The sequence below is a fragment of the Arachis ipaensis genome, chromosome B08 (assembly GCF_000816755.2).
Source record: "Arachis ipaensis cultivar K30076 chromosome B08, Araip1.1, whole genome shotgun sequence".
In the NCBI taxonomy this organism is placed as follows: domain Eukaryota; kingdom Viridiplantae; phylum Streptophyta; class Magnoliopsida; order Fabales; family Fabaceae; genus Arachis; species Arachis ipaensis.
Window position 1 is genome coordinate 9,852,085 of NC_029792.2, and position 12,634 is coordinate 9,864,718.

A 12,634-nucleotide genomic window follows, 5' to 3' on the forward strand; every position below is an offset into this window, starting at 1 on the left:
AACAAATAATAAGAATCATAAATTGAAAATAAAATAAAATATATAAAGTCATGAAGAGAATAAAAAATTAGATTAATACCTAAACTATAATTGATTATTGAATTAAAATTTGCAATTAAAAATATCAAAAAGAGGAATAATGAAATTGAAAGATACATAAAATTATGGAGAGGTATATAAAAAATAGAGAATTTATAATTTATCTTTTGATGAAGAGAAGATGACTACTAGATAAAGAATAAAAAAAGAAGGTTGAAAATATGAAACCAATAAATAATGAGAAGTTTGATGTCTTACTATTTTGTTTTCTCTTCACTTCATTATTAACAAAAATTTGAAAAGAAATTAAGAGGGTTTAGGGGAATAAGAGAGTGATGGCCGAGTCTTGACAATGGGAGAAGACTAAATTTAAATAGGTTACTAATAGTCAAATGCTGAAGAGATAAAAAAGTAGGTTTGAGACTTTAAGCAATTGGGATTAATTTATTTGTGGTTGGATCATTTAAAATTTGGAGTCGGAGCATATTATATATAAGTATAATTAAAAAAAAAATAAAATTTTAATTTGTCTATGTCAATTTGTGCCTGGCTCCCAACCTATCTTGCAGTCACTAATAGAATTTTTTTCAGTCCGAAGTCTCAACTAATAAACCACATCTTATAAGGTAATTGTCATATTTTCACAAGACAAGTAAAACATGTGTGACTTCGGATGCCACCTCTCAACTAAAATAGATACCAACGAATAATTATGGTCCCATTCAAATATGTAGACCACATGTTCAAAGCCAATTCATATGAGGAATGTCCTTGCAATCTTGCTAAGTCGTGTTAGTATATTCCGTCCAGTGCGTAAAATCCTGCTAAGAAAAAAAAAATCAAATAAAATTCAAACTTCAAAAAATATAAATTTCATACACATTGAATGCATAATTTAAATTTTATATCATTTGTCAATCTTTTCAAATTATGCTCGTACCCTCTCAGCAAATTCTACTCCATTCGTACATTCTACATAAAACTTAAAAAAAATCAAGGCATATTAAATCTAAGCTAAAATTCACATGAAAATTAAATCATATTAAACTAATAATAAAGAATATCCATCTAATATTATAAATATTTATTTCTATGTATTACTATCTACTCTAAAATATTTATTCATGTAATAATTCAACACTACTTGTACAGAATAATAATTGTTCTGGTTTCGATTTCCAGGTCCTTCTTCGGAGCAACCACCAAACCCTGTTATTTGGGCCTGGGCCACCTCAACTCCCCAGATAAGCCCGATAGCCAACGAACTACCAGTAACATTCAAAATTCGAATACTCCTCTTATCTTATCTTATCTTTTCTTAGCTAACAAGATAATATAAGATAATGACCACAAACTATATAAAGGGAGTCAAGGACTCCCCCAGGTATGTTACACACTCCTAATCCTCACATACACCTCTCAGATCTATTCTGACCTGAGCGTTGGAGTATCTTTGCAGGTACCAATTCCGTCGCTTCGAGAAGATCCGATCCCGTCACTACCTAAAGCCAGCGAGTCCCTGATCCATCTCACAATCCGTACCAGCAATTTCTTGTACATTGACGCCGTCTGTGGAGACTCGCTAGGTATCGACAGCATGACAAAGGATCTCGTGGAGATATCCTCGAGCCGTCGCCATGAATCAAAACCACGAAACCCAATGCCTAAACCACGAGAGGATAACCAACGCCGTGCACGGCCAGCCAACCCCTGATAGACAGCGACCGAAACAAGATGATCGACAGTTTGATAAGACCTGAGCACCTGACAGCTTAGGAGAAAAAGCAATCCAGATAATCTAAGAACTCTACCAAAGAGTACAAACCTTTGAAGGCTGGGTCACATCCAAAGAGAGATACCAGCCAGAACACGCAAGTCAAGCGACCTCCAGGAGCCGATCATGGCGAGAAACCAAGAACGAACGGTTGCCCGACCGATGACATGGAAAATGACAAGACCACAATGTTTTTCGAGAGCCAGAGCGATGACGCGATGGCAATAACAGAAGACAATGATGACATTCCAAATGAACAAGGAACGAACGTGATAATGGGAGCCACCCCGTTCACCGATAGAATCCTGAAGGCTAAGTTACCCAATAGTTTCGATAAGATGACTAACATGAAGTACGATGGGACAAAGGAACCACAAGAACATCTCATGCCCTTTGAGGTCAGGATGAACCTAGAAGGAGCCGCCGACATGGTTCAATACAGGGCTTTTCTAGTAACCCTCGTCGGCCCCACAATCAAGTGGTTAAACGCCCTCTCCAACGGCTCAATCGCCAATTTCGATGATGCCTCTAGGAAGTTTATGGCAAAGTTTATCGTCAAAATCTCCAAAGTAAAGCACCCGATCAGTCTACTCGGAATCACGCCATAACAAGACGAACCCACGAGGAAGTACCTCGACAGATTTAATGGCGAGTGCCTAATGACCGACAGATTCACGGATTCCGTGGTCAGCCTTTGCATGACCAATGGGCCTTATGAATGAAGATTTCCAAAAATACCTCACCACAAAATCAGTCTAGACCATGCACAAAATCCAAAACGTCACAAGAGAATACATAAACGACGAAGAGGTAAGTCAGGTCGTGGCCACCAATAAATGACAGCACGGCGGTGCGGCACCTTGGAGAAAACGACCGTCCAAGGACACCCCCAAAGAGCACTTCAAATCCACCACCCCTAGCTGGCAGCCTAGGGTGGAAAAGTCACGAACTACGTGCGCTACTGGCCCCTATCACAAAGATTGATCACCAAATAGCAGAGCGGGGCATTCTCTTGATGGTACAACAATTGAAAAAATGGACAGACAATAACAAAAGTTTATACTGCAACTATCATAAAGGATATGGAGACAAGACCCAGGACTGCTTTGATTTGAAAGACGCCTTTGAACAAGCCATCCAAGATGGCAAGCTCCTCGAGTTTGCCAAAATTATCCAAGAACCCAGAAAAGCCAAAAGAGAAAGAACGGCAGAATGGGAAGGCCATAATCCTAGGATAGTAAGTCAAGCACACTAGGAAATCCTAGAAACCGACCCGACCATAATAGTAAATGTGATCATAGGAAAAGACACGCCAGAAAAATCCAAATCAGCACTGAAAAGGACCTCAAGGTACTAGCCGTGAAAATCGAAACACCAATCTCTTTCCTCCTGGCGATAATCACGTTCTCCCTCGATGAATGGCAACATGGCAACACGGCACCTCGGCAAAGCACGCCCCTTTCGTCATCTCGGTAAGAGTCGGAATGGGACTGGTAAAACGGATACTAATAGACATCGGGGCCGACTCTAACATCTTTTTCAGGGGTGCCTTCGATAAGCTAGGTCTCCAAAATGAGAATCTGCAAAGTCACTGCAATGAAGTAACCGGACTCGGAGATAACTTCCTCAAACTGGACGACTCGATCATGCTACCGGTCACCATTGGGGCCAGGCACCAGAGAAAAATTGTACTCTCCGAGTTCGTGGTTCTAAAAGAATCCACGGCCTATAACATCATTCTGGAAAGGAAAACGATTAACGACTATCTGTCGTTATATTCACCAAGTTCCTAACAATGAAGTTCCAAGTTGAAAAGGGCACCATAGGAACAATACACGGGGACAAAAAATTTGCGGTTGAATACAACAACACCAGCCTGGCACTCCAGAAAAGGTCCAAAGATGCGGCAGGGATCTTCCTCGTCGATTTGGATGCATGATAGGACAATAAGCCCAGACCAAAACCAGAGGGGACATGGAAAGGCTATAGATAGGGACTTGTTTGCATTCACTCCGGCCGACATGCCGAGCATAGAACCTAACCTAATGTCTCATCGTTTGGTCATAGATCCCAAAGCTAAGCTGGTAGTGCAAAGGAGAATGAAAATGTTTGCCAACCAAGCAGCTAAAGTTAAAAAGCAAGTCAAAAGCCTACTTGAAGCAAGCTTCATCTGGGAACTCCCCTACATAACTTGGTTGGCTAACGTCGTGCTAGTCAAAAAAGCAAATGGTAAGTGGCGAATGTGCCTTGATTATACGGATTTAAACAAAACTTGTCCAAAGGACGCCTTTTCCCTACCAAATATCAATGGACTGGTGGTGCAGAATTTAAAGTCCACAAACTAACCGGTAAGTGCACCGGGTCATACCAAGTAATACCTCAGGTGCGTGAGGGTCGATCCCACGAGAATTGATGGGCTAAGCAACAAAAGTTGAGTGATTTACTTAGTTAGACAAGCAGAAAATAGTGTTTTAATGTTGTAAAGCATAAAATAGTAATTCAAAGAAATAAAAGCAAACAGTAAATTGATGTGAAGAATATATGAGAAAATAGTTAAGGTTTCATAGTTGTTTATCTTCCGGATTTCTATTTCTTATCAACTATTTTAATCATGCAAGATTCAATTCATGACAAAATATAAGTGACTAAACCCCAATTTCTTAGATCTTTTTAGTTTCCTTTAACCTTCATCAACCGCCAATTCCTTGGTCACTTGATTCCGATTAGAGGGTTAAGTTCAAAACTAGTTTATGTGCCGCAGAAATCTTAATTATCCAAATATAAGAGGATTATATGTCACGTATCCTATTAAGTCCAAATAATTAGAAATTTAGGAGAATTTGTTTTCAAGCTGTTGTTCAGGTAAATTGCTTTTCCAAGGTTTACAAGAACTCAATTAGAATAAGGGTCATACTTCTGTTCCAGCCAGATTCATAAGATGAAAAATGAAAACAAATTCTTGAAATTGAAATCAAAACAGTAATTAAAATAGAAGAGTAATAGTATCAAGCCATACAATAAATAGAGCTCCTAACCTTAACAGTGGAGGTTTAGTTGCTCATGGCTCAAAAAGAAAACAATGATTCTGAAAAATTGTAAATTGCGGAATGAGGTGAGAGAAGAGAGAAGCCCGAAGGGCTAAATCGTTTTCCTTTTATATCTAATTCTAATTAATGTAAAATATATTTTGTAAAACTAAATAATATCTTTTCCTATTTATAATTAAAATAAAAGTTTTCATCAAAATCTAAAAAATCTCGTTGCACAGCTTCTGAAGGACGTGGGGACCTTGCCTTGATGATTGGCTGGCGCCTAACTTCACAAATGTGAAGTTAGACTTGGCTGATGCAGCGAGTGTATGGAGAGGTCTTTGATCCTGGTGCCTAACTTCAGGATTCTGAAGTTAGGTGCTTCCCTAGCAGCACACAATTCACGCGCAAGTCCTTCTTCTGGCGCCTAACTTGGGAATAGCCAAGTTAGGTGCCAGTATAGCCGAGTATGCTGGAGAAGAAGTGTATACTACTACATCATTAGAAAGCTCTAGAAGTTAGCTTTCTAATGCCACTAAAATCATATCAATTAAACCTCTGTAGCTCATGTTATTTCCATTAGAGTGAAAGGAGGTCAGAGTTGCCAGCATCATTCACTTTCTTCTCTTTTTTTATAGAACTCCGTCAATTCCATCTGAATGCTACCTGAAATAAACAAAATTACACATAACTCAAAGTAGCATTTATAGTGGCTAAAAAGTATTTAAATCTTGATTAAATTTAATAATTCAAATACAAATTTACTAGGAAAAGATAGGAAAGATGCTCACGCATCAATTGGTAGACGTTACCTCGGGACAACAGTACCTCAGCTTCATGGACGCCTACTCTGGGTACAACCAGATACCCATGCACCGACCAGATGAGGAGAAAACCGCGCTTGTAACCCCCGACGGAATGTATTACTACAGATGCCCTTCAGGTTAAAGAACGCTGGGGCCACCTACGAAAGGCTCATCACCAAAAATTTTAAGGACCTCTCTAGGACCAAACTAGAGGTTTATATTGATGACATACTAGCCAAGACATAGATAGGCGAGGAGCTCATTGACGACTTCAAACTCATACTAGACACCGTGAGGAAGCATCGAATGTGCCTTAACCCGACGAACTGCGCCTTCGGGATGGAAGCCGAAAAATTCCTAGGCTTCATTATCACGCAACGGGGGAGTAGAAGCAAACCCAAAAAAGTGTAAGGTCATCCTCGAGATGAGCAACCCTGCAAATCTCAAAGACGTCTAAAGACTGATTGGGCGACTCACCTTCCTCTCACAGTTCCTCGGAGTATCGGCCCAAAAAGCCATCCCTTTCTTCAAACTCATGAAAAAGGGTATATGCTTTAAATGAGAACCCGAATGTGAAGAATCCTGCCAACACTTCAAAAAGGTGCTAGCGAATCCCCCTGTACTCTCAAAATCAAGAACGAGGGAGACACTTTACCTCTACCTATCCATAATAGAGGAAGCACTAGTAGCAACGCTCATCTGAGAAGACGAGCAAAAAATACAAAGCCCTGTATACTTCATAAGTAAAGTCGTCCAAAACATCGAGATGCACTACTCTAGACTTGAGAAATTTTCATTTGGATTGCCCACGACATCCCGACGCCTTCGGCAGTACTTCTAGGGCCATCCCGTTACGGTCCGGATGGACCAGGTTGTTAGGCAAGTGCTACATAAGCCGAATTTTGCAGGACAGATGCTCTCTTGGTTGGTCGAGCTATTACAATATGAGATCAGATTTGAGCCCCGAAATACAATAAAGTCCCAGCTATGATACACTTCATAGCCGAAATGACCCTGGGAAGTGAACCCATATAATTATGGAAACTGTACGTCGACGGTTCGTCAAACACCAACTTAGGAGGAGCAAGAATAATATTGGAAAACGAGAAAGGGATCGCCAACGAACAATCCATTTGATACAAGTTTCCGATCTCCAACAATCAAGCTGAGTACGAAGCCCACAAAGTCGGATTGATGCTAGCTAAACAAGTTGGCGCAAAAACACTCGAAGTCTGCAGCGAATCTCAAGTAATTAGCTCCCAAATAAACGGGAACTAAAAAACACAGGACCCCCTATTACAATAATATTTATCCAAAGTCAAGGAGTTGATGTCTGAGTTTGACGAAGTAACCATCCAGCATATTCCCAGAGAATAGAATGCGAGGGCATACCTACTCTCTAAACTCGCAAGGAACAAGTCGGTCCTAACGAACCGATCAGTAATCCAGGAAGTCATCAAGACGCCATGGAAAACCTCGCCATATCGAATCAGCACTCTTGGACCTTCCCAATCCTTTGGTACCTTACCGACGAAAGCCTACTTGAGGACCGAAAGGAGGCAAAGCATATAAAGCCTGAAGTCGTAAAATACACAACAATAGTAGGGACACTATACAAACGAGGATTATCCCAGCTCCTCCTCAAATGTATAAAACCCATCGACACGGATTACATACTTCGTGAGATTCACAAAGGTTGCTGTGGCCACCACATCGGAGGCAAAATCCTAGCCCAGAAAGTCATTCGAGCTGGGTACTTCTAGCCCTCCATCATCAGAGATTCCTTCAAGTTGGTCAAAAGCTACAAAAAATCCCAAATCCATGCCGACCTTCAACAAGCCGTCCCCCACCAGCTCAACATAACAATGACAGATTGACCTTTTGGAACCTAGGGAATTGACCTCGTAGGACCCTTCCCCACAGCTCCTGGGCAACTTCGATACCTTATAGTCACCATAAACAATTACACCAAGCGAATTGAAGTCGAGGAACTGGCCACCATCACGGGAACTCAATGATAAAAATTCTTCTGGAGGCAAGTTATAACTCGATTTGGAATCTCCGAGATCGTAATCTCAGATAATGGGAATTAATTCGCGGTCAAACGGTTTAAAGAATTTCTAGAAGGACTCAGCATCTCCCAACTGTTCAGCTTGGTGGAACATCCACAAACGAATGGACAAGTAGAAGTGGATAACAAAATAATCGTGAAAGGCCTCAAGAAATGACTAGATGAAGCCAAGGGCTTATGGGTCGATGAGCTTAGATTCGTCCTCTGGTTGTATCAAAAATTCTCTCAAACCTCAACCGGAGAGACCCCCTTTCAGTTGACATATAGCCTAGAGGCCGTCATTTTGGTGGAGGTAGGGGATCTTGGCCCACAGAAAATTGTGGGAGGAAACGACGAGGATGCAGAGCGGGATCTCGTGGATGAACTCAGGAGCATAGCACACCTATGGGAGCTAGCCCTAAAATAAAGGATAAGCCTAAGGTACAACCGCAGTATGGTGAAACGAGAGTTCAAACCTAGAGACCTCGTCTTACGTTGCAATGACATTGGTCCCCAATCCGCAGAGAAGGAAAGCTCACACCTAACTAGGAGGGTCCCTACCGGATCAAGTCTGTAATCGAAAAAGGAGAATATAAGCTTGAATGATTTAACGGAACCAAATTACCGAGATCGTGAGACACCACAAACTTGCGGCGCTAGTACACATAAGAACGTCCCACCGATCTGTACCTTTAAAGCAAGATTGAGGTCATTTTTTCTGCTTTGTTATTTTCCTTTAAAGGAAAAACTACCAAAAGTACCCATGAAGTTTACGAACGCTGACAAAAGTACCTATAAACTAAGGAAATTAATATTGTACCCATGAAAGATGCGTTCCGTATGACAAAAGTATCCAAATCCTAATTTTTTGTTGATTTTTTAATAAAATTCCTAAACTACCCCACCCTAACCCTATTCTACCGTCACTCCTTCTCTTCTCTTCTTCCTCTCTCCTCACTTATCCCTCAAAAACCCTCACAGAGTCACAGAAGCTCTCCTCCTACTTCCTCATTGCCGTCCGCCACCCACCTACTCCATTACCGCCAATCTCTTCCCCTCTCACTACTTCTCCCTCTCACTATTAAGGTGACTACAACACCTTCATCGCACACCTGTGATCCAACCTGAGGAGAATGCTGTCGTGGCGTGCCTGTTGCAGCCGAGGAGAACGTCGTCGTGGCGCGTCTGAACCAACCGAGGAGAACACCGTCGTCGCACACCTAAGAAGAGAGAGGGGTCGTGGTACTCTTGCATGCAGAAAGCGGGTTCGGTAAAGAGAAATCAGAGAAGAAAGGGAGGCGGCATTGTAGATGGAGGTTCTGCTATTGACGATGTTACAGTTGGCCGGCGAAGAAAAAGGTATTTCTTTTTTTTAAAACTTTTTTATTTTATTTTTCTTCTTTTCAGAAATTGATTTAGTTACTACTAAAATGATACTGTTCTATTTTTTTTTAAATCTGCTTCTATTTTTTATGAAGGCTGAGATTGATTTACAGAAGATTCAGTTGATGGCTACTTCTACTTCTGATTTTTGCTGAAATAAATTTCAAATTGGATGAATGTATTCGTTGATTTTTTATGGTTGATGGCTTTTTCTATTTCTAGTTTTGCTAAAGTGAATTGAAATCGGATGAATAGATTTAAAAAATTTTATGTTTTGAGTATTTTTTGGTGTTTGATTAATTTGGTTTGGGTATGGATTATAAACTTATGAGTGAATCGGTTGAGATCCGATCTTCTACCACCACCACCACTACCATTAATTTTGGTCTGGTTTGTTGTAGGAGTAGTTTTGGATTCCATGGCAAGAGTTGGTGCAAATTGAGTTATGAAAGATTGAAAAAAGTGAGTTGAGGTTGAGTGTAGGGTAGTTTAGAAATTTTATTAAAAAATCAACAAAAAATTAAGATTTGGATACTTTTGTCATACGGAACCCATCTTTCATGGGTACAATGTTAATTTCTTTAATTTATGGGTACTTTTGTCAGCGTTCATAAACTTCATGGGTACTTTTGGTAGTTTTTCTTTGTTTTTTATTTTATTTTTGTAATTTATTGTTTACCTTGTCGTTTCCTCGGGCACACTTTCTTACACACAATGGGAGGTTTTAAAAAGGCCCAGCCTTTAATAAAACTTATTTCTACATGTTCCTTTCAAAAATATTTTTCTCGCGTGCTTACCAAACTAACGGCACCAATAGAATAAAACACGGCAACCTCCGAGGCCCATCACCCCCAAGGCCAAGATAAACGGATATCCATAAAATTAAACAAGTATTTATGATGACCCACCAAGAGTCCTACTATTCATACACAAAAACGGCCCACCAAGAGACCATAAAAACATTAAAAAAGCCGAGAACACGGCCAGTTTCAAAAAGAAAAATTTTCACAAAATATACTTGCCGAACCAGCTTACAAACCAAAAGAAAAATGCTATGCCAAACCAGCTTACAAACTTATAAAAAAGATCAATCCAAATCCACTATCTTACCATCCTTAATAGTTCAGAAGGCCCCCATAACTCACATATCCACCTCAGGAGCCAACATAGGGACCTAGGCCTTCATGGTCTCCTCAGTAGCCGAGATAGCGTCCTTGGCATCATTCAGCAACCCTTCCTTCTCTTTCTTTAGCTTGGCAACTTCAGCCCTCAAAGTCTTTGCCTCGACCAGCAGAGAAGCAGCCTTAGACTCGGCGTCAGATGACTGCTTGCATTCACCAGAAATCTGGGAGGGATGCGAAGTCTCTAACTTGGAAAGGTGGAAAATCTTGGCGCCAGCATCCTTCACATCCTTCACGGATTTCAAATGAGTCGTCTCAGCCGCCTCCAACTTCTCCTTTAGCTTCCTAGCTTCCGCCTGAGACTGGCGGAGCATGCCATCCAGGAGCCCGACCTGAGCTAGCACCGGCTCTGCCTTACGGACAATAACAGCAAAATAAAAAAGGGCCCGATACACGGACTTTGCCTGACCAGCAACATCACAGTGGTGGAATACTTCCTCCGTGCCCAGGAAAAGATGCTGGTCGATGAATGCCGGAGCATCAAAACTTTGGTCAATCACGAATGCCATCAGCCCCTCCTCTTCCGCGTTTTCCCCGTTACTCCCCTCCATCACCCTCTTCCGCTTCTTACTAGCATCAAGAGCTGGGACCACCACAACCTCCTTCTCAACCTTAACACCGGCTACCCCAGTAGAAACAACATCGGCTACTCCAATCAAAACCATCTCCTGGAAAACAGTCTGGGAATCCGACTAAGGCTGGGACTGAAGCGTTGACGGCAAAGCTCCTCCACCTTCGCTCTCGGCATCCCAGATCATAGCAGCATTCAGCCTCACAAGGATAGTCAAACTGCCAGCCATCTGGACTAAAAGAGAGAAAGAAAAGAAAGTAACATCAAGTCTTGAAGTCAGTAAGCAAAGGCAAAATGGAAGTTAACTACGTAATTGAACAAAAAATAATCATAATTTAAGAGACAGTTCAACTAGTGAATTAATTTTTTATCAATATAAACAATTTTTCAATTATAAATTTTAAATTTTAAATTTAAATTCTAAATTTTAAAATTTAAATCATAATTTTATAATAAAAAATTTAGCTAATGTTAGCTAATAAAAATTGATTTCTTATATAGAAAATATTTGTAATTGCATATAAAACTTTTTTAGCCCAAATTATAATTATTTTTGAAAAAGTATATAGAACAATTTTTGAATAGTTAATATTAGCTAAATTTTTTGTTGTAAAATTATTTGTTCCATTTTTATTTTTGAAGAATTTAAGATTAAAATTTAAATTTTAAAATTTAAGAATTAGAATTCAAATTAAAAAATTGATTGATGTACATTACATATAAAAAGTTGATTTTCTAGTTAGACTCGTTAGTTTTAGTAAGATTATCAAAAATACTTCTTTTCAAAAGGTTACCAAATCCTTAACCGAATAACTATTCTATGGCTAGCTTCAAGGATGCATTTGTTTTTAGAGACTGGATAAATGAGACTGAGTATTGTATTTAATGGTAAGAAATTAGAATTAAAATTTTAATTTTGAGACATAAAATTTTAGTGTTTTTTAGTATTTTTAGGAAGTGGTGACACAAAATTAAAATTTTTAGAAACGAGAACTGAAATTTTTATAACATTGCCTTCTAAAAATACCCTCATTCAATTTTTTAAATTCTTATTCTACCCTTTTTTTTAAACTAGGACTTTTTCATCTGATATTCATCTTCTTCCACTATTCCTCCTTCTTTTTCCTCTTTTCTCTTTCTTCTCTGTCTCTACATCTTTTTTTTTTCTCTTTGCCTGAACCTATAACTTTGCTCCTCCCTCTAGATCTAGTTGTCGTGTCACCAGATTTGTAGTGTTACCTCTCTTTTTCCTCCATCCTCGCACCCTTTCTACGCCGTCTTGCTCTTCCTCTGTCGCGACACTTTTTCCTTTTCCTCTTATCATCATCGATGTCTCCTCTTCTTTTCTTTGTCTTTGTCACCATCACCATCACCATAACCGTCGCTTCCTCCTCCTCGAGTTTATGTTGATGGTTCGCCTTGTTCACGTCTGTCTCCACTCACCTCAAGTTCGTTGTTGCCACCACCATTTGCCTCTGGTTTGCGTATGCCTTAGCTTGCCTCTGTCTGCAGACATAGCTCGCCGCTTCTTTATTTTTTTCTGTTTTTACACTTCAAAAAGTTCATTTAAAAGCATTGGATTTACCGATTTATTCTACAAAAATATTTAACGCTATAAACGTCTCTAGTAATTTTTTACAATCAATTATCTATAATCTGACGCTAATGACCGTCGAAAATTTTTGCCAATAATATCTTATGCAATGAGCATTTCGTTTTGAGTTTATTATCGAAAAAAATTTGACAGTAATGTTAGCGTTTTTTTTTTTGGCACCTAAATTATAATTAAATTTTTTTTTTA

The 12,634-nt window shown here is 39.6% G+C and overlaps 1 long non-coding RNA gene across 1 annotated transcript in view; it reads left to right on the forward strand.

Moving 5' to 3' along the window:
* LOC110265685 overlaps positions 1 to 11,527 on the forward strand; it is a 16,939-nt gene extending 5,412 nt beyond the window's left edge. The window contains exon 3 of the long non-coding RNA XR_002351891.1: positions 11,517 to 11,527. This is a non-coding gene — a long non-coding RNA (uncharacterized LOC110265685). The remainder of the gene's footprint in view (positions 1 to 11,516) is intronic.